Here is a 22,215-nt window from a genome sequence, read left to right as displayed (position 1 = left end):
AAGGGGGAACGGCTTGGCATTTAATAATCATGGCTTCTACCCTTACTCAATTCCCTATCAAGTTTAATCTTGCAGAGGTACTTAGGCTTAAGAGTTATTTTTGTACCTTGGCTCCAAATGGCATCTTGAATTAAAATTCTGTAAGTACTTTAGACAAATAATAAATTTTGTAGCGCAGTACTAAAAGCACATATGAGACTATTCTTAATTTCAATTATACTTTTACTATATCAGTGATCTGTTTACCCGATCTCTGCTTCTGATAGGTCGACCATCGTCTAACACAACCCAAGCTCACTGTTATTTTTATAAGAAGTGAAGGCATTTGGGGGGGAAAAAAATCAGACAACTCTGTTTCCAGTGTCTCAGGGATAATTGTTACCTTTCTCCTTTTCAACTTGAAAAGAAAGCAGGGTCTATTTTGCTCAGGGCAGCTGTTTAAAGCTCCTGCTGTCAGAATCTTTTCAACTGGAGTAGATTTAGGATTATTTAAAAATGATTGTTGTATCACACCAAGTCCTCTATTGCTGTTAATACTTGAGCATCCTAATGTCCGTACACAGCACAGCAATTAGCCCAGGAGATACGTGTTCACATTCACCTTTGTGTGTGTGTGTGTGTGTGTGTGTGTCTGTGTATACACACATATATTTTTACATGGGTGATTCTAAATGGTTTATTTTTACTTAAAAATTTTTAGACAAACCTGTGATGGGAAATGTAGTACTGGTAGTCCAAGATATAACAACATTTTAAAAATATTTGGTCTTCTACTTCTAGTTCTGAAATTCAGATTTCAAAGCAAACTCTGCAGACTATTCACTTACAAAAGAGCAACTTCTGTGAGCTGATTCACTCTTTTACTTTATTTTACTATGCAATATGCTATTATAATGTAATCCCAGAACATCAGCAGAGAGGTTTTGCTTTAATAGTCAAACAATTATAAAAATTCTTATTTTGAAAATATGTTTTTCAGCTCATAGCTTAAACGATTGGACTTGCTTTCATTATTAGATAAATATATAATTTTTAACTTGGCAACGCTGGTATAATTTTCCATTAGAACTGCAATTAAAATTCATTTTCATCCAAGCCATAAACATTGGTTTCCTTTAGCTTCGTTCTAAGTTGATTTAGATTTTCCCTAGCAACCCATGCACAGCCTTCTCCACCCCTCTACTTCTTTGAATGTTTATTACCTGTTGAAATCTTCTTGGCTTGCAAGAATAGCAGACAGGAAAGGAAAAAACTTACAACCTAAACGCCTGATATTTCATCAATAAAGGAAGGATCTTCTCCCTTAGAAATTCACTGCTCTATAAACTCTGCCTCTTCTCCTCTTTCAGGAACAGAGATAAAGATTCTCTGCTTCCCACGAAATCAAAACCTCAAGTCACTACGAGACACTGAAGAGCCCAAGAAACATACTCTTACTTACTTAACGATTACAGGTTATTCAACTGTAATTTTTAAATGCAACTGCTAATCACTTGCTATTATACAAAGATGACAAGGCCTCTGACTCTAACTCAGACTTCTTCCCAAGTTTCTCAGAGGTATATATATTCATAATATTCATTATTTTGGTTCTCTCAGTGATAGGAAATCTACTTTTCTGGAGACAGATCTCATTTCTGAAAGAAAGCAACATTTATTCAGAGGAACGCTGATGAAGAAGATGGCAGAACCACTTAGGTAGGACCCAAGGGTGGCAATGTCTATGACCTAACGAGGATGGCATGTGGACAAGGACTGATAGGAGTCAGGAACAGCATTGGCTATCGTGCAGGGGCAGAGTCTGGGACCCGCTAGCAGATCAGGTGCTACCCCTTCCCTGCTGGGTGGTATAGCTTTGCTCAGGGAGCCGCTCAGGGATTTGCTCAGGGAGCGGCTGCAGCACCCTGTGGATCTGGGACTCGGGGCTGAAGGCTAGTCAGTTGAGACTGAAGGGGGTTTACCACATTGAGTATTAGTCTCAGCAGTGTCACTTTGAGTAAAAGTTAGATGTAACTAGCAGATCGCTGGCATGGTCGCACGGCTCAAAAACTGGTGCTGATCATTATTCTAAAGACTTACAACAATGTTCTCTCCAAAGTCAGCAAAACCTGAATAAATTGGCAGCTTCCTCAGGTGGTGGTTTTGAAAGTCTACACTCACTTGGTAATAAGTTCTGGTATGTTTATTTATAAACGTCTTATTACTTTAAATTATCACCTCATGTAAGGAAAGTTCAGTGCCTTTGAAGTGTTTATAATTTTGAGGGGAGGTAAGGTAAATATACATGAAGCAATTAAGAGAATGATGCAAGAAAGGAGACATGTCTAAATACTAAGATTTTTATGATTCCTCTGCTTCTAAATGCTACAACAAACAAGAAATGTGAAACACACACACACACTCACACACACATGCACACACCCTCTCACACACGTGGCCAAGGAGCCTATGCAAGAAGGTGGGAGGGCTCGAACACACTTTCAATCATTACTTATCACTGTAACTTTAAGTTTCTTTCAGTTGCTCATGGCAGAAAATACAAGCCAAACTAGATTAACGTGAGAATAAATCTTATGACTCCTGCCAATGAAAAACCAGGAAACACTGACTTTAGGCACAGATTAACCAAGATTCAAGGGGTATCATGAGAGTATAACTTCTCATCTCGTCTGCTATATGTGCTCACTGCACTAACTACAGTTTTATCCATACACCCTCTCTCTGCTTGGCAAAATGGCTGTTAGACATCTAGGGCCATACAGTTGATTGAACAAGTGAGGGGGGAACCGTGAGTCCTCTTTCTTGATAGCTCAGTACAGTGTCCTCAAGTAGGGCCTCGTTGACCTAACTGGAGGCATGTCCCTGTCCTACTATATAGCCAGATGGGATATATGATGGAATGCCTAGATTGGTTTATTAGGCCTAGAGTAGTTTCTCTGATGTGAGTTACAAATTACCTCTCATCCAAATGTAGATTTTTATCTAGTAGGTCTGAGATGGGACTGGAGATTTAATATTTCTCATAAGCTCCCAGTTTGTGTAACAAAAAAAGGCACACACTTGAGCTCTGACTCTTGGGCAAAATCAGCTTCATCTGAACTAGATATTAAAAAATGAGATTAAAAAAATCAATACATTTCTTCTACTACCACCCATCCTCCACACTCTTCTGTATGTTATCTTTCCAGAAGAGGGATCTTTTAGTAAGTAAAGCATCTGTACTAACAGTACCGCTGATCACATCTGAGTGGGCCAACCATGCTACCTAATATTTCTGTGGTTTGAATAATCCTTGAAAGAGGCCATCATTATCTACTCTTCTCATGTAACTCTCTTGAAAGAATTGATCCATGCCATGTTCTTTTTTCTACAAAAGCCACACTACGAGGAGGTAGTATAATGATCAGTCTACCACCAAGAGTCTGTTTAGAAGAATGTGGTAAAATCTTATTGTCACAAAAAGCAACGATGCCCCCATGACAGGTGCCATGCCATGGTCAACTCTTTGAGATTCAATCAATCCCATTTCCTTAGTTCACAGTGAATATACAGAATATGTTTAGAAGGTTCCCAATAAAAGCCTTTGTGGCCAGCCCATGTGAGGACTCTCCTGAAGGTTTACATGTACTTAAAAGACCAACAGACCTTTTTGCTAGCCACAGTGATGACAAAGGTAGCATTTGATTTTTTTCTGCAAGAATGTTCTTACTATCCTGTGTCAAATATCAGAAAGTATTAAATGGGCCAATAACTGTTTCCATTGGCACCTGTGTCAGAAAAATAAGTTATAGACAAATGTACCATCTTTATCTTCTAGATACGCTGACTATGACATTAACAAGAAGAAAGGCTTACCATCTTTCAAATGAGGTATCCAAACAGATTGAGAAAAATATATACCTCTTCTGATCCTATGTCTAGACCTAGATCATATTTACACTATAAATATTAGTTACTATCAATTTCAACTTTTCCTCATAGCCTTAAAGAGGCGGTATAGTCTTTTGTTTGAATTCTCTACATCACAGGGCATGTCTCTAGTTTGGATTATAACTCAGAGTCAAAGAGAGTATGAGACTACTTTCTATATTCCTTCTTGGGTAAAGAAAAGCTATGACTTTCATGTCCCCCTATGAACTGAAAGCATCTTATAACTTAACAAATGAATGTTACCAAGTGTCTCATAAGAGTATTAAGACTAAAATACCAAAACTTGGCATGTTTTTCTATTTCTAAATGAAAGCAAGCCAATGTCATCCAAAAGATGTACAAGTATCTAAAAAATAAAAAGTACAAGGCCTACTTATTGCCAAAAGCATCTAAATCTAGTGCCAAAAAGTCTTACACGCACAGGATTGCATAAAATCCAAGGCCTGTGCACAATGAACGTGATAATTAGGTGACACGTATCTGTCATCACCTACTTATTCATTAAGACTTAATACCATTCATTGAACACCTGCTTGGTGCCAGGTCCATACTGGATGATTACGGACCTATAGCTGTAGAAGACATGACCCAAGGTCTCAAGTTGCTCACTGACCATCAGAGAAGCCATATAAGCAAAGACCTGGTAAGTACTCTAATAAAGCTATCGATATTTACTAGGTTATGCTTCAGGGGAAAAAAAGAAGAGCAAAAGCTAATCATTCTGAAGGGTCATGATTATGATACACACAGAATATCTGGTGTTGTGCCAGTCATATAATAGCTGTTCAGTAAATCAGTCTCTTCTTTATGTATTTATGTATAAGGGGGGTGTAAGTAACAAATGATCTCCTGGTCTCTTCCAGTACTTGCATTTCCATAATGGCTCATTCTTTTTTTCCAGATGATCTGGCATAATCTCACTGACTTTGAGACTCACATTTCCCCTCTCCCTTCTCCTCCCTTTCTTTCTCTCTCTTCCTCCTTCCATCCCTTGTTTCCTTTTTGTTTCTTTGCTTTTTCATTCATCATCTCACTTTCAGACTACTCAAGTTTCCAGCATTACACACTGGGGATTCTAAGCAAAACTGTGTTTTGTAATAAAACAAATGCTCCGAGAACATCTTACACAGTTACTAAAACATGATCCAATATACAATGATTGGTGACTGATCCAACCTAACGTAACGTGTATTCATGATAAAGGCAAACTCATGTTAGTTTCATTCAAGATATTTAAGTACCTAGTAAAATGCACGCTAGGTTTGTCTTTTGTTGCCGTTCAAGGGGAGGGAGCCAAATGGTCTCAATCCCATGTGGAGATAGCGTTCGATGTGTTTCTTTTGCTCAAATTAGACAGTCAACAAAGTGTCTGAGTGTAGGAGTGTGGATGACGAGTACCTTGCAGCTTCAGTCATGCATTTTCTATAAACTAGGAATGGGGCTATTCCCCCCTGGGGCACGCAGAAGCCGTCAGTGAGTCTTTCAGGATGGTGGTGTTGTGATTTTCATTTCCTGGCACAGCATAGTGCTAAGTGCAGGAAACTGGGATTTGGGAGACGCACATTCTAGCACGGTTCTACCTGGGATTCTTTTTTTCACTGGAACAAAGTTACTTTATCATTCTCCTTTAGTATTTTCACCTATTTTAGAAGAGAGGGGGTAGGATCTCAGCACTGCTGTTTACAGTGACGCTAACAAGATAAATTAGAACACGGGACATGGATATGAAAGCAAAAATCATGTCACAAAGTCAAGAGAGTTTAAAGAGAATCAAATGTGCAGAAACTGAAATTATTAAAATGACAAAGACAAACAGAGCAAAGACACGATGGAGTCATTAGTTTTTCAATTGACCTGTAAGTAATTTTCCCTACTATCCTCTAGGACAAATGTGGTTAACTGCGTCGTGTTCAACAAGTCTTTACGAAGTTTGTTTTAAAAGTAAATCACTGGTAAAACTGAAATTTATTTTAATAACAAAAAAGTTGTATTTAAAGAGCCTAGTTTTTCCTCATTAGCCACAGGGGACATTTTGTACCCTGTATACGTTATTATTAGCACTTTGCAGCTAACCAGCAACTTTTAAACACTACTCTGCAACAGCTGTAAAACTAAACCTCCAGTCATTGGTCCCTTCTGCGGAATGTCCAGAACTGCAGTGTTATGACATGTGCGAACATCCACCCCAACTTCCTTTCAACCGAGAAAGCTCAAGATGGTAGAAAACGAAGGAGACCAACAAGAATCCGCTCCCTTACTGTATACAGTGTCTCACTCTCTTGATTAGAGCCCAGGGCACACTTGTGGAGAGAGCGACAGCTGCTTTCTGTCTTTTCATTCCCTTCTCCCATTAATGCTATTTCAATTGTGTTATGGGCTGCACTTTAGATCTAAAAAGAAACATTTAGTTTTATTTGAATGCTTAAATGATTAATGACCCTCTTGTGTAGTTGTCTTCTCATAATTGCCATAGAGTAAAAGCTGCAATTTACTTTTAAAAATCCAGACCTCTGAGTACTATTGAGAGCAAATGATAGCCCAGGCATTGGTCACTATGTAGAGAGTTCATTTTTAAAATTGCATCAACTCCCCAGTATTCTATGTGGACCATTTCCTAAATGTTTATGTCGAAGAAAAGTCTAGAAACTTTTATTATGGAAAAACCAAGGCACTGCCACACCGTTCATTGGAGGAGGGTAGGAGTGCACCTGAGAACTGGAAGATAAAAGGAGAGAGAGGCTCGAATCAATAAGAAGGACTGTCTGGACAGGCCAAGACTCTGTGTTCTTCAAAAGGAGGACCCTTTTGCATTTCATCCGAGAGCGGTGCACAGCTGTCCACCGAAGGGGAAGGAAGTAGTTATGTGCACCTATCATGTAATCAAGAAAAGGTGCCTGTGAGTCGTAACAGGACCATGTGAGTCTTACACTTTCCTGTTTTATACAGCTCACATCCTCATATCCCAGGGCGAGTCAGAACAGCAGTCTACATAAAACATGTAACTCCTAAAAATATAGCTGTTTACATTTATATAATGGAAAAAGATGTGCTGTTTGCTTCCCAAGGTTTCAGCAGTAAGCTTAATAATAAATTTGCATTGCTCTCTTAACTTTTTTTATTTTATGGAAAATGCAAAATGCATTAAAGAATAGATTCTAAGGCATTGCTGTGGCGTATGTTCGGTGTGACAAAGGATAATGGGTCGTCACAGGATAAAGATGGACATTATCAAACCACAGTGCCTGCGAGTCACCTAGATAATGCTGTCAGTTTGTTGTGTTTTTCTGTGTAAGTCTTCTGGCTAAAATGTTTTCTGACTTTTGTCTTGGCCAATTTTGGGCCACACTGAATGTTAAATAAACTATTATTTAATCAAATACAGGCATATTAGTCTCACTCCTGCTGACAACTTCAATTAGAATATTTTTGCTTTGTTACAAAAAAAAAAAAAAAACCAACAAAAACCCTCATGATCTTTAAACTGTTAAGACCTCTGCACAACATCTGGTAACAATTTTTGATATAGCCAACCATCAAACTTGTATCTCCGTGAAGTGGTTTATCCAAGATTTGTTTTAATTAGGCCGCCTTTCTAACTTCACATGGCTTTCAAAAGACAGAATCACTCAGATGTTTTAAGCTGTAAACTTACTGAAAGGTTCAGAGGCTATAATTAGAGATCCACCTAGGTGAACTATTTCTGCTTGTTAGTTAGATAGCCAGGTTAATTCAGTTGCCTCTTTAAAAGAACAAGAAGCTATTTCTAACTTTAGCACATTAAAAAAATTCGTAAAAGTTGAGAGCTGCTTTTTAACATCCTACTCTTCTTGCTGGTGCTCCACTCAGAAGCATTTTGAGTCCAACACTTTCCATAGGGACCCATGTTCCAAACGTGTATTTCTCTACGTGGGCAGCCCACTTCAGTTTTAAAGTCTTCCATTTAAATGAAGTGCAAGTTACTAGAGAAACGTATCATTGCAGAGACAAGATCGCAAAGAACAGGACAGAACGGAACAATAAATATAAAAATAAATCAACGTCCAGATTCATTTTAATAAAGCATCTTCCCTCCATCAACCATAGCTTCCGGTAAGCCGCCCTTTCAGTAAGAAATTGCACTTACCTTGGATGTTCTTTTTTAATATATTTGCCTCTGTATAAAGCTTGGAGTATAAAAATCTCCACTCATTTATTTGCATCACAGGCACAGATTAAAGGCAAAAGTAATGTGGAAACTTAAACTATTTATTTTATGAGGTAACTATTTAAAAATCCACTGGGAAAATAATGAAAAATGGCCTCATTATCCCTCTTTTTTGGTGAACCAGGCTTCATTCTACCAAAATAGGTCTCCCAGCTCTGTGTGTGTGTGTGTGTGTGTGTGTGTGCATGTGCATGTGTATTTGTGTGTGCATGAATGTGTGTGTGTTGGGGTTGATGGTTGCCCGTGGCTTTTCTCCACAAGTTTTTGATGTTACTCCCTTTGAAGCACTAGCACAACTTTATAGCTTTGTATTATTATTAAACTTCTTCATAAATGCAGGGGTTTTTCATTGGTGTTCACAAAGCCTAAGAATGGACCCACAGGATCACTAATATTTTAATTCTTTCTGGATAAAATGGACTGAAAGCAACTGTAGTGAAGTTCACTATTTAGTCTACATGAGGCAATGCATATGGATATTTGGAAACACTTGGAGGACTCATTTCAAATGTCATATTTAGATTCACTTGTATTATATAAACAGTCAAATTCTCGGAGTAGATGATACAGTGTAGGCAGCAACAAACATTTCACGCATTGATTTTCTGAAGGAAAAAAAAATACATCTGCTTTGCTTTTCTTTTTCTTTTTCTTTTTTTTTTTTTTGCTTACAGAAAAATGGGAGAAAAGTTTGAATTTTCACCTTGCATTTGAAACTGTAGTACATTTTATACTCAAACATTCTCTGATTCTGTCCATGGCAAGAAAAAAATATATATACATGCAATACATATAAGGACTCTGAAGGGTTTTATTGTAAATCAGAATGATCTTCCTGGTGAACACAAGGCTCTCTGGGCAGCAGGTGTGTATTTTTCATTTGTTTAATATTTGGGTTTTGTTTTGTTTTGTGGGGGTAGACCATACAATGTAGTTCAACAGGGAAACAAATTAGTTGCCAACATCTAAAAAAGTGGGTGATTTCACATAAAAACCCATCCCTCCGCCCTGATTTTATTGACATTTGAAAAATCTGGGATCATAGGATTCATTTTTTCATGGGGTAAGACACAGCTGAGATGGTTGTGACCACCCCTTCCAGAAGCTGCACTGGCCACTTAACCACGTGACCCCCTGAGCCTTGGCATTTTACACAACCTGCTTGGCTCCCAGAAGCATTTAATTTTGCCATGGTAACTTTTAAATCCTTTGATATTAATTATCCCAGGCTTTTTCTGTCTAAGCTGTAAGCTGTTTTGTAATCTGGAGGTGTTTAGAGTCTGCCTGCCTGGGTTCAAATCTTGTCTCAATACTAGGTAGCTGTGTGACCTTGGACAGGTTGCTTCAATTCACTTGGATAAAACTTGTTTTGTCTGTATATATATACCAAAAAAAAAAAAAAAAGGATAATAATGATGGGTTGTTTTGAGGAGTAAAGGAGTTAATTCAGTGCTTGGATAATGGTATTTACTCAATAAATGTTAGTTATTATAACTCCCATTTGAGACCTCAGTCCTTTCTTCATACTCAAACTCAGCAATCCCATATGTCCTATACCTGGTTGCTACCACCAACTGGACAAATATCTAAAATGCACCTTCATGCCTAACATATCCATAAATAAATGCTTTAACTTGGGTATTCTGGGACCTTCCTCAAATATACACCAGCAATGTCTTCCATAGAGATCTAAAATATAGATCTCCCTTCTCCTTAAATATTTAAAGCTCCCCATCATTTAGAGAACATGACCTACTGTTCTCCTTCTTTCCCCCCTTGGTCTAGCTCATCTCTACCCATCTTTCACCATCTTCCTCCATCCTCACTTCTTTCTCCGTTTCCATGGGATCAGAGGTTCTTCACTTAGACTTTGTGCCTGTCACTCTCTCAGTCTGCTGGAGACTCTGCTTTTCTATTACCATGGCCAGGGTCTTGCACAATACCTGCAAGAGGGCAGGTACTCTGTAAATTTTTGTTGAATGCATGAAGAGATGAAGCATGAACCCACTAATTTAAGTCCTTCTTATCTACCTTTTTATTCTAGCTCAAACCAGTTCTTCTGTCTTCTCTTCCAAAATCTTTTTCTCTCTTTCATCTATTTCACCCATTTCATTTTGCTGGTAGTTCTCCCATTTTATGGTATATCTTATTCTACAGTGTTTGCTAACATGGCTATTTCTTCCACTAAACCATGAGCTTCTAAGGGGTAGAGAACACCCTTTGGGGGGTCATTTTCCGAAATGCTTTGCAAATCATCAGTGCTCAATTATTCAAGTAAGTAATGTTTCATCATTTCAAAACTCAACCACCATTTAAGGAAAATCTTCATTTATCCACAACTGGTCTCTTCCCTTCCTTATGACTTGGTGGGCTCCTGAATTTGGCACCAGCTTTGAAGACTTTCTCCATCACAGTCAAACTTCCTAGGATCAGTGTTTTCTTTCACCAGAGATGGCTCCCTGGATTCCCATTTTCGCTTTCCAGTCCACCAAGAATACCATTTCTAGATTGAATTTCTGAAGAAAACCTTAATTCAATTGCTTCCTTGTTCATAACTTCCACCTTTTCATTACACAGTGGGTAAACTCCATAATCTTCTGTTCCACATTCTTAATGCTCTTTACAATCTCAATTCCTCAATTAACATCCTTTACTCTTCCTTGAACCCTCCAAACTAGTTTCTTCCAACTTTCCTGAAACAGATGTTGTACAATAAAACATGTGGATTTAAAACACACACACCCCAGACCTTGTACATTCCCAGCTCAGTGCATTTTCACATACTCTTCATTCTCTTCCCCTTAACCTTCTGAAACCTGTGCAAGCTTCAGAGATCAGCTCAAGATTCCAGACTTTTTATGAAGCTTTAAATGCTAAATCTGGTTTTTCTTTCTTTCTTTCCTTTTTTTTTTTTTTTTTTTTGAGAGAGAGTGAGCGAATGAGGGAGAGGCAGATGCAGAGGGATAGAGAATCTTAAGCAGGCTTCATGCCTGCTTCGGGGCTTGATCTCATATCCTGATCATGACCTGTGCCAAAATCAAGAGTCAGAGAAGCCCAGTGGACTGAGCCACCCAGATGCCCCACTAAATTTGGTTTCTAACACTTCTTTTAAGGAAGTTCCAGGTAATTTGCTTTATTTCTCTCATACTGTCAAGCCTACCTCTTCAGCTAGATGAACACTTTCTTCTCTCCTATTTACCCTTTTATGCAACATCCCTCAAACCTCCCTTCAGTGAGTTCTAATGAACTACTTCCCTACGATACTCTATACCAGGCATCTCCAATCATATTCCTCCTTAAGTTAGTCCAGATTTGTGGGAGCTAAATTGCACCAAAATTCCTGCTTCATTTAAGGAAACAAAAAGAGCCAATGAGGAAATCAAGTGTTTGTTTCTGTATTCAATTGTGACTTCTGGAAGGCAGGAAATCATGACTTTCAATTGCTCAGCAAAACTTAGTTCAGTAAAGAATTGAGAAAAATTAAATGCTCAATTTATAAACTGAAGAGAAGGAGGCTATCGATTTAACCTAAAGACAATTTTCTTTCGAAAAACTGCTTTAACAAAAGGTTAAAAACTTGTAAGGAGAGATGGATTTACCAGAGGAAAATTACTAAATATATTATTATTATTGCACTGCCAATACAAATTTAAGAAATTTATCTATAAGTATCAACCCATAATGGTTTTAATATAAAAGGCAACATATCATTAAATATAGTTTCACTCTTGGATATATTTATAAAAGGATGGATAAGTATAATATGCATATATGTTTGTCATGATGGCTTTTCCATTAGGGAAATACAATTTTCTTCTATAGATTTTTTTTTCTTTCCAACAGTGATTCCTTTTAAATTCCGAAGTTGGGGAAAAGTACTCTAAAATGACCATTTGGCTTGCCCACACTGGATTTTGTGTTAGGTTGGAAACAGGGATGATGAGGGTTGCAGTTTGACTTTGCAGCCAAATCGTTTTTTTGGTTTTTTGTTTTTGTTTTTGTTTTTTTTTTAAATAGACCTCACACAAAATCAAGGATGTGTATCGTGGGAATGTCCAAAACACTCAGGTAAATGTTTGCAAGCTATCTGAGAAACATCATTTACATAAAAAGCAATGTGCCATGTATACATTAGTAGCGTGTGTTTATTACTCTTGTGCTTCCCCCACAAGAAAGGACTTTGTTTCCTATCAGGACCCAAACCACGGCTACTTCCCCTAATCTCATGCTTTTCACCTGCACCAGCTGCTTCCAATTACCCAATTCCACCTGCAGGACCCCCTCAAGTTGTGTGGAGATTGGTTCCTGTTTCAAAAACAACCAGGAGAGTGACCTGGGCCTGACACAGAAGGCTGCGCCAGTTAGGAATGAGAATCTTGCATCAATTTAGTTTCCTGCTTGTTTTTTCCCCTCTGCAGTCGTTGGTTCCCAACTCCTGGCTTGGTTTCTGACCACTTGTTTTTCAGTCCCTGAAATGGGATGGGTGCGTCCACGCTCCCAATTTCAGTCCTTGTCTGCTCTAGCTATGGCCGTTCTAGAATCCTCAAGCACTAGAACGGACTTAAAAGATGATGGACGTGAGCCTAGAAAGGTTATGGGGATGACCCAGTGTCATTCTGAAAATGACCAAGTGTCATTTTCAAAGACGGACTTACAGACAGGACCTCACGGGATGGCCATTTGATATAGTTCAACCTAATGGAATTAAGTTTCCAAGGTTACCAATTCAGGCTTCCCTTCCGTCAAACCCTGATGTCTTTCTATACTCCAACTCCTCTAGCTTCCCCACTTGCTCTCAGTGCTTAGCCATGCTCTGATATTCAGGGTGGCAAATCTCTTGATCTAGCATAGTGTTTCTCAAAGTGTGGTCCACATACCATAGCATCAGATTCATCTGGGAGTACTTGTTTAAAAATATGGGTTTTTTGTTTGATTTTTTTTTTTTTTTTGGTCCCACACAAGACCCCCTGAATCAGACCCACTAGTTATGAGGTCCATGAACCTATATTTTTAACAAGTCTCCCTAGTGATTGTTAGCTCAGGTTTGGTTCACCTCTGGTCTTTAAATTCAGGTTAGTTTATGACCCTCTGGATTGTGCTATAAGTCCTTTATCAAACCTACTTACTACACTTTCGCCTCTCACTTGCTCCCAAGTACCTACATATTACAATGATTGCAACGTAAGACAAAATGGAATTTCCTCGCTTCGCCACTGGATCATTTGAAGGTAATAGAATACCATGTGTAGGAAAATCATTCAGCAATTCAGATTTTCTACCTACAGGTTGTTCTTCGTTTATTTGATTTTTTTCTATTGAATCTATAAAACAAACACTTCTAAAAAATGAATGTTTCCGTTATGCCTTTAAGTTCACAGGCTTGTGAACTTTTCTATGAAAGACAAAAGTAATGAAAATTATAATAAAATATAATAAAGTATGCTAAAAGTAATAAAAAATTATGATTATGCCCACTTGTAATGTCAGTACAAACAATTACCAATCAAACCCAGTCTGGATTCCTACTGGATTAAACCAGTCTTTTTAAACTTTATTGAAATTTTAAATAATGGCAGATTTCTTTTGGGGGGGCTTAAACTTATAATTTTAATTTAGAAATAAGGTGATATTCTTAGAATGCCATATTTTATATACCTCAGAAGAAATGTCAGGAGCACTATTTAAAAAATATTCAGCAGGTCTAAAAAAATACTAATATTTTAACTGTTAACTTTGGTGATTAAATACTTGGAACAAACAAAACTTATGTTCAATGTCACCTACTATGAAATCACTGTGTAGAGATCTGAGTTCATTCGTTTACTTTCATAACTGCTGTCAGAGTTAAAATGTATTAAACCTTTGAAAACAGAAACTAAAATGTTTCAACTTTCTGAATCACATAAAAGAGAATACATTTTATGCTTGCTTTGCAAGCCTCTGATGTCTTTTCCTTTCAAGTACACTAAATTACTGACTTGCCATGATGACTAACATAAAAGGACCAAGCAAAATACTGTTCACTTACCGAAGAAGATATATAGGCTCGTTATAATAAAGTGCAATTAATTTTCATTTAGATAAACTAAACAACAACAGTACTAGTAAGAAGGGCCTTAGCCATGCTCCAAATCTTCATTTCAAAAGAGTCCAAATAGAAAGCAGGTTCACAGAATTACATTAGTGTATTTTATTCTTCTCCTACCAACCACACTGCTCGTATTGCCTTAGACATTTTCATTATTCTTGTGATGTTTGAGAAATGACAAAATTAGAGAAGAGGAATCTGATAAAGATAAAGCATGGCACAAAAGCTATATAGATAATTGCCTTCACAAATCTAGTGCAGTTTTCATCTCTCCTAATTAGCCTCATTACCATACTTTAAGACAGACTAGCAGTCACTCAAGACCCTGTTCTTTTCTGTGAGAACAAGTGCTGACAGCCAAATGGACAACATATGGAAAAGTACCCTCTTTCCAGCCATTCTTCTGTGTACTAGGCCACTGGCAAAAAATGTAGGACAGAGAAAGTTTCCTAAAATCCATCGTCTAATAGGCATCTCTGCCTCAGAGTTAGAACAATGTACCTTAAATACCTCTCCTTACCCCCAACTTGTCACAATTTGGGGCGTTTAGGTCCTATATCCTCCGTATTTTCTAACAGGAATGCCAACCATTTTCTGTAAGTATATAAAGTGTGTTAGCACACCTATTCCGCTAGACAACTTGATTTTTTGGACCTGTTCATCAGTAAACAACTATCATAAACTCTGAATTTCAGATACCCCATGGTAGTTTCTGCCCTTGACATAACTGTGATAACTCCTTCAAGTCCTTAGAGTCTAAATGTAAGAACTCCACTGATCACCCTTTGAAAGTGAGTTTTAAATATTAATTAAAAAAATGTCAAGTCATTCTTGAGTACAGCATAACTGTCAATATTGACTCATTTGCTAGAGGGAAAATATTATGAAATCTACTAAAAAAAGATAACATTTGGTGACAGGCTGAATATTTTTCAGATTTCTGGAAACCTCATGGCATACCTTCTACCAGGGTTTTTCTAACTAAATCACTTTTTATAAAACACATTTTGCATAAGATTTTAAAGGTATATTCAACTTATTATGATGTGGGAAAAGATCATTATTTGATCACATCAGTCACAATACTTATAGGATTAATTTTCCTCATTTTATGAAGAATCAAAGTTAAATCAGAATGTTTCAGGTCATTTTAACTTAAACAATTTAACTCTTAAGCTAAACTTCTTACAGATCCTTTCCAGGCCTATTTGTTTATATAATCACAGGTATCTTTCTTTTTTTTCCCTGATGACTTTCCCAGTTCTTTAAAGAAGATTGTTGCTAGATTTAATTTTGCTTTTGCATTGCAAAACCTATGATGCAATCTTAATGGCAACAAAATCAAGAAAATGGATTTTCTGCACTTCGCAGTTTGGGGAAACTAACAGTCCATTCAGCGTGACTAAAAAATACCCTGAAGGCCAATATTTACTAAGCATGGCACACACACAGGAGCCTTGTTAAAAATCCACAACAAATCTCTCATTGCAAACAAATCCAAAGGCTTCAGAGCTTCTGCAACTGTCTGAGTAATGTTGATTCTGACAGCAGAAAGCTGCTTTCTTACCAATCCAGCAGCTAGCTAGAGGTCTGCTGGCCCCACACCAAGATTTCACGATTTCTTGTCTGTATTCTTGGCTACATATTCCTCTTGTAACAATCTACCAGAGATGAAGAGCCTCATATTAAGGTGAGGTTTTCTTATCTGCCTACTTAATATTCAAAGGAGATGGGTAAACACCAACTAGCTGTTTAACTGCATCATGCCAGTAAAGGCCTACATAATTAATGCGGGGCTCCCATCAGACGATTGGAAGAAAAATAATGGTCAAGGCGGCATTCCCAAATAACAAGAAATACTTTGAGCTTCATACATAACCCTTTAAAAGGCATGCTGCTTTCATGTGGAGATGCCACGGTAATGTGCGACTTAAAACACAGACACACACACACACACACACATACACACATGCGCGTGCACACACGCACAAATACTTGGAAGAGGAAAAAAAAAGTGAGGAAATTTCTTGCGTGAAAAAAAAGAGTATCCAGAAATGCGCTGAACTAGGAGCAGGCATAGCATGTGCTGAGCGACTAGGCTGTGTGCAAAGCAGAATTCTGAGACGTAGGAAGCCAAAGTTTTCTTCCAGAAATCTGATTATAAATTTAGTGAGTTATTTCTGAAATCTACTTCTTGCATCCACCTATCCTGCCTGGGAAACATCTGTTCTGATCGTGATGTGAAGCTAGAAACTGAATTCCAAACCCAATGTGATTAGACGATCAGTATTCAGAATCCTACATCGGCAGGAGCTGCTCTGAATGGCACAGGCCTCGCCAACCATCTTAAATGCTTTCTGAACATGCTTTTCATTCTTCCCGCTATTTAACTTCCAAATGCCTTACATTCCATTTCCAAAAATTAGATAATACAATTAGGTGCCTATGATTTGGGGAGGACCACTTAAAATCACTAGGTAATGCTCTTTGAGAAATAACTTTGAGCCCTGAACTTGAAGTAACAGTACACATGTTTCTCTTCTGTACCTTTCCGTTTTATACGTTTAGGATCTTGCTGCCTGGGAAGATCGGTGTCAGGAACTTCTTTCTTCTCCAGAGTTATGAACTGTAACTCATGTGTCACCCATGCATCCCCAAACACCAATTACACATGAAAAAACAGAGCAGGGAAAAGTGGTTGCACACACATGTGCCTCCTTCTTACTTCCCCCTCAATAAAAACAAATTAACAGCAGAGCCTTGGGACAGATTTTTAGTGTTCACAACTTACAAAAATTTCATAGATCCATAACACATCCTTTTGGGAACACAGCAAGTTATATACGTTCAAGACCATTATGAAAATCCACAAAACAGCAGAGATCACAATCAGAATCCTGATGGCACACTATTGATGACGTTCTTCCCATTATCCCAAAGTGTAAGAAAGGGAGCTGTGAACAGACCATTTGGTGGCTATCGGCAACCAGCAAATTCCTCTCCAGCCTACTCTTTTTCACATATTTACTTAAAATTTTATTTACAAGTTCTCCGTGATGCAATAATTTTGCAAAGGAGTTAAAAACTGCACGTTAATGTTAATTGGTCAATGTGCAGTGCTCTATTTAGGTCAATGATACTCCACAGGTAAACCTCTGGCATGCTGTTAAGTCACAGAGTGATCCTAACTACTTCTGAAAAGCAGAAAATCCAAATTTGATTACATGCACACTTACATGTACTCTCATTCACTACTCGTTTCTCATTCATTCCAAACTCGTTCTTTTTTGGAAAAAAACAGCGCACTCTACGTACCAGACGTTGTGGTAGGTGCATCCTTTTGCACTGTAAGTGACTCACGGGGATAAAAGCAGGAAAAGGGACCTATCTCGGGCACTGATACCACATGTCAAACAAGAATGGGACTGATGAACACATGAAAGAAACAGACAGCAAAAAATGCAACCACTTTCGCCAGTAAACACTAGATCATTTAAGGGAAGTCCCTCCAGAGTTAGTGCTTCCTGATTGATGTAATCCTAACCACAGCCTGTGGTCCAAAAATTGCCAATCAATCATGTATACATTACAGGAAAAATTGGGTTAACATGTCTTCATGCTGGTGCTTCAATGATGTTCTGTTCAACCCTGGCACAAGATACCCTTTGCAAAAACCCAACCTGGTAGTGTATCGTTCGTTTGTTTTCACCTCACCATTTTGTTATGATGTATAGGCAACGAGCCTCCTGTGGCCTTCCTAATCTGAAAATGAGCCAAGAGAAAGAACGTGCTCAGAAGTGTTGAAAGAAAGGCCCATTCTGTGCCCAGGGAACTGCATCTAATACAGGAAATGAACACAAGTTTGCTGTAAGCTGTCCAGCTTCTGAATCAGCTGTTCCCCGCTCAGAATCCTTCGCCCTCCCCACCCCCACCCCCGAGAACCAAGAGCTAAAAGCCAATACTGAAGTTCTGAAAAATGTGTTTTCTTCCTCTTCTCCCGTGTTCTCTCAAAGCTGTGTAAATCTAACTTGAATGGTAAGCGGCTTTATTTTAACAAGTGTGAGTTATCAGAGTTCGCATATCAAATTAAACCCAATGAATTCTGGACTTGTTTTAAATTTCAAGCCAGAGGCCCTAACTCCCTGCATTTCACTTGGCGGCTCGCCAGACTTCGTAATAAAGTGCTAAGCAGAAGACAGGAAATACTAGAGAAGTCGAACAATGTTATGACAATGTTTATAACTTTTACAGTCAGGCCTGACTGCACATCTGCACAACATCAGACTCTGGTCAGACCCGCGGAGAGGAAACCATTCCTTAGTTGGCAGCCTTTTGTTCCAGCCAGATGTTATCACTTTACTGGTATCTTTTCACCAAACAGAAAAATATATATATTCTATATTCTATAATTACATTTCTGAGAAGGAAATGAGGGAGGGGACCTCCTGTTTGGAAGAAACGGTACCTCAGATGAATTCTGTCCCATAATTGATTTATTCTGATAGATCTGAGACAGCTCACAGACAATGGCATCTTTCCCTTTGATGTGATAACGTTCAAACTGGCTTTTTTTTTTTTTTTTTTTTTTTGGTAGAAGGGGAAGAAGAAAGCCTTGTTTGATGCCCCGCACTGAAATACAAAGGAACTCCCAAGTATCACGGCCTTGGCATGCTGGGGTAAGACTCAGATGCCTGTGAAATTAGGCAGTCACCTGACAAGTATTTATATAAATGAGATGATATTAGTGGCGTTTCCTTAAGCACAGATGTAACATAAGAATTTATCATTTTCGTTGAAACTGAGGAAACGAATGTCTCTTTTACTTGAATCATTTCAAGAGCCTGACATATAAAATGTCGCATCACCATTAATAACGCTCTAGATAGATCAGTATGGGAATAGATTTTCAACACACCTAGGCTCAGGGAAAACCAAACCAAACCAAAAAAAGCTCAGCGATTATTTGGGAAAATAGCATCGGCAAGAATATATCTTCACATGTCCTTTACCTTCAATCCCTAAAACTAAAGTTGGAGACATGGTCACACACCAATTGGGTGTTCACCCGCAAAACAGAACAACAAAATCAACCAGACAGAGATCCCCTCCGTGATTTCAGATCTGTTTCTCGATTTTACCAATAGAAAGAATTCTCTACATTTGCATGCGTGGATGGGTGAGTGTGGGTGTGTTCGTGTGTATGTGTGCATGCGTGCGTGTGTGTGGATACCTCAATGCACCTGTCCTACACCTGCCTTCAAACACTTCATCACATGTCTCAGATAAACGTGAAAGCCAGTTCAAAATGTGAAACACATTGTTGGCTTAGCATTCTGGGAAAAAGCCACATCAACGTCATCAAAGATAACTATGGGAGACATGTTACAATGAACACGGTTTTCAAAACCCCTGCAAAGAGCCATGGAGCTGCTGCGGTGTCAATACGGAGTCTGCCTAGTTCTAAAGGACTCAAACTATAAACAGGCCATTGACTTGGATGAATTTGATGAGATAATACCTACGAACTGCTGTTTGCACTGAGATAACTCTTATCATGGTATATGCACGTGGCCCTACCCACACGAACATACTTGAAGCCTGTGGATGAAACAATGCTTGCAAGGGATTTCATTCCCTTGGCCATTCAGTCTGAGTTAAGCTGAAATCGGGTACTCAATCCGGTGGTTCCCAAACCTTTGTTTAGAACTGGTATTGCCTTGGTTACTTGTAAAAAGTCAATTCCCAGGCTTCATCTCTATGGTCAGGGGTTCTCTGACAGTGAGCTGAAATCTCTAGGATATTGGAGACTGCTTGCCTACTGCTAAACCTCGCCATCCCCCACATTTTACACTGGTCTGAGATGTACCACACAGCATGTCTGTTGAGCTGAGCACTGATGGCTATTCAAGATTTTGAACATGGCACTGGGGGCAGCCATTCACATTGGCTGGCCTGTTTCAGATAGTTTTCTAGTAATGTTTTAAATTATTCCTCTTCTACTACTGTACTTCCATGTTATGAGTGTTTGTCTTTTAAGTTTTTCAAGTTTTTTGGCTTTTATGCAAAGTAAGCTCCACTGTGTATAAGTTGTTTTGACATATTTAATTCCACAAGAGAATTCTAACCACCAATTCTTTCATCAGCATTCACACTACTGCAATGATAGAATGCTCTATTACTTAATATTTTTCTCAGAGCCCAAGATACTGATGGTTGATTAATCTCAATCTGATGTAGTCAACAGTGATATTATTGTCACTGTACTTTGATGAATTGAATTATTTGTAAATCCTCTAACACTCCTCATTAATTAACTCTATGGGTTAAAGCTTGCTGAGTTCAATTTTATTTTGTCAAGTTCATGAAATTCATAGAATTATCTTGAAATACAGAGAATCTTTCCAAAAGAGAAGTCAATGTAACAGAGTGTAAAAAAATATCTTGCCCTCTAGAAACTGTTACAATGCATAAAGCCTTTATAACACAAACATCTCACCTTAAAACTCTGAATACTTGGAAAACATTTTCCCATTGCCCCAACTTTTCATTATTGTCCATTACTAAATTATTGGTAGAGATGTGAGGCCTCTGTAGGCTTTAGGCTTCCAGATAGTAGGTGGATTTTGTTTCTCCTTTTTTTTTTTTTTTAAAGATTTTATTTATTTATTTGACAGACAGAGATCACAAGCAGGCAGAGAGGCAGGCAGAGAGAGAGAGAGGAAGGGAAGCAGGCTCCCCGCTGAGCAGAGAGCCCGATGTGAGGCTCGATCCCAGGACCCTGAGATCATGACCTGAGCTGAAGGCAGAGGCTTAACCCATGGAGCCACCCAGGTACCCCTGTTTTTCTTTTTTAAGAATCCATATAATATCTTGATCAAATTAAATGCCATCATTTGTTCCAAGTTCTGTGTATTTCAGGGGCTCAAAAATTCATCCCTAGCTTGAATGATGCAAAGGTCTGTTGGTATTTTCACATTACTTTTCCTGTATTCCAAAGCATATAATATTATTCACAGTTGTTCTTACTGCCCAGCTCTACAAGAGTCTAATTTAACAGGTGCAAACTGCAACTAAGGCAGAAGAAATTTAAGTGACTATAAAAGATCAGCCTGTAGCAATGCCCATATCAGGGATTCTTTCACAAGAGATGTGCTCCTTTGTAAGACATTTTGTTCAGGTAAACTGAGAGCTTATGATTCAGCAAGGAAGGTTCATATTTTAATATTTAATATATCTAGCACATATTACCTAATAATGGAAGCTATTATTTTTGAGTGCACACTAATTTTTTAGAATATACACATTATTTCTATGGTTTTCAAACTTTTTATATTAGTGAAAGCATTTTCTCAAAACCTGAATGGGTGCTCAGTATCTCTGAATCTCTAATTAGTACACGTGAAGCTGTAGGGGAGAAGGTCTGACGGAATTCTCAGGACTTCGCTGGGCTCATGCAATTAAGACGGCTTGGGGTATCCTTGCTGAACACCAATGCATTATTAACAAACTTAAACAGAGGAAATTGAAATCATTTTCAAGATTCTGAAACAGAGCTGAGAGACTAAATAATACATCTAGTAAGCTTCAAAAATCTGCTTTTTCCTCTTTTTTTCCCTTCAAGGACAGAATTCTTTTTTTGTATGCCATACGGTTTCTTTTTGAAAGAGAAAAATACTTTCTTTCACAGTTTGTAATAGATGGGTGATATATTTTTATAAGCAGTGGCAAATTTTTCTAGATTAAAAATTAGGCGATCTGTGATAAACCTGTGTAAACATCCTATTTTATTCTAGCGGACCTGAAATTATATGCTTTAATTTCTCAAGATGTCCCTCCATTACTTTGGAATTTTTAGCCCCTTTCTTTCTTGATGATTCAGGTTTGACGCTGCTTTTTGGTCCCAAATTCTTACGCTGACCTGCAACTTGAATTGTATCCTAAATATCTAATTAATCTATAGGATATTGTTAACTTTAAAATATTTTATTTATTT

At 38.1% G+C, this 22,215-nt stretch overlaps 1 protein-coding gene across 26 annotated transcripts in view; it reads right to left on the bottom strand.

Moving 5' to 3' along the window:
- Window positions 1–22,215, bottom strand: part of TRPS1 (transcriptional repressor GATA binding 1) — a 251,565-nt gene that overhangs the window by 19,995 nt on the left and 209,355 nt on the right. The window lies entirely within an intron of this gene.

The sequence above is a fragment of the Mustela nivalis genome, assembly GCF_964662115.1.
Source record: "Mustela nivalis genome assembly, chromosome: 2".
Taxonomy (NCBI): Eukaryota; Metazoa; Chordata; class Mammalia; order Carnivora; family Mustelidae; genus Mustela; species Mustela nivalis.
The sequence above is the reverse complement of the archived record's forward strand: the minus strand, read 5'-3'. Positions and strand labels throughout refer to the sequence as shown.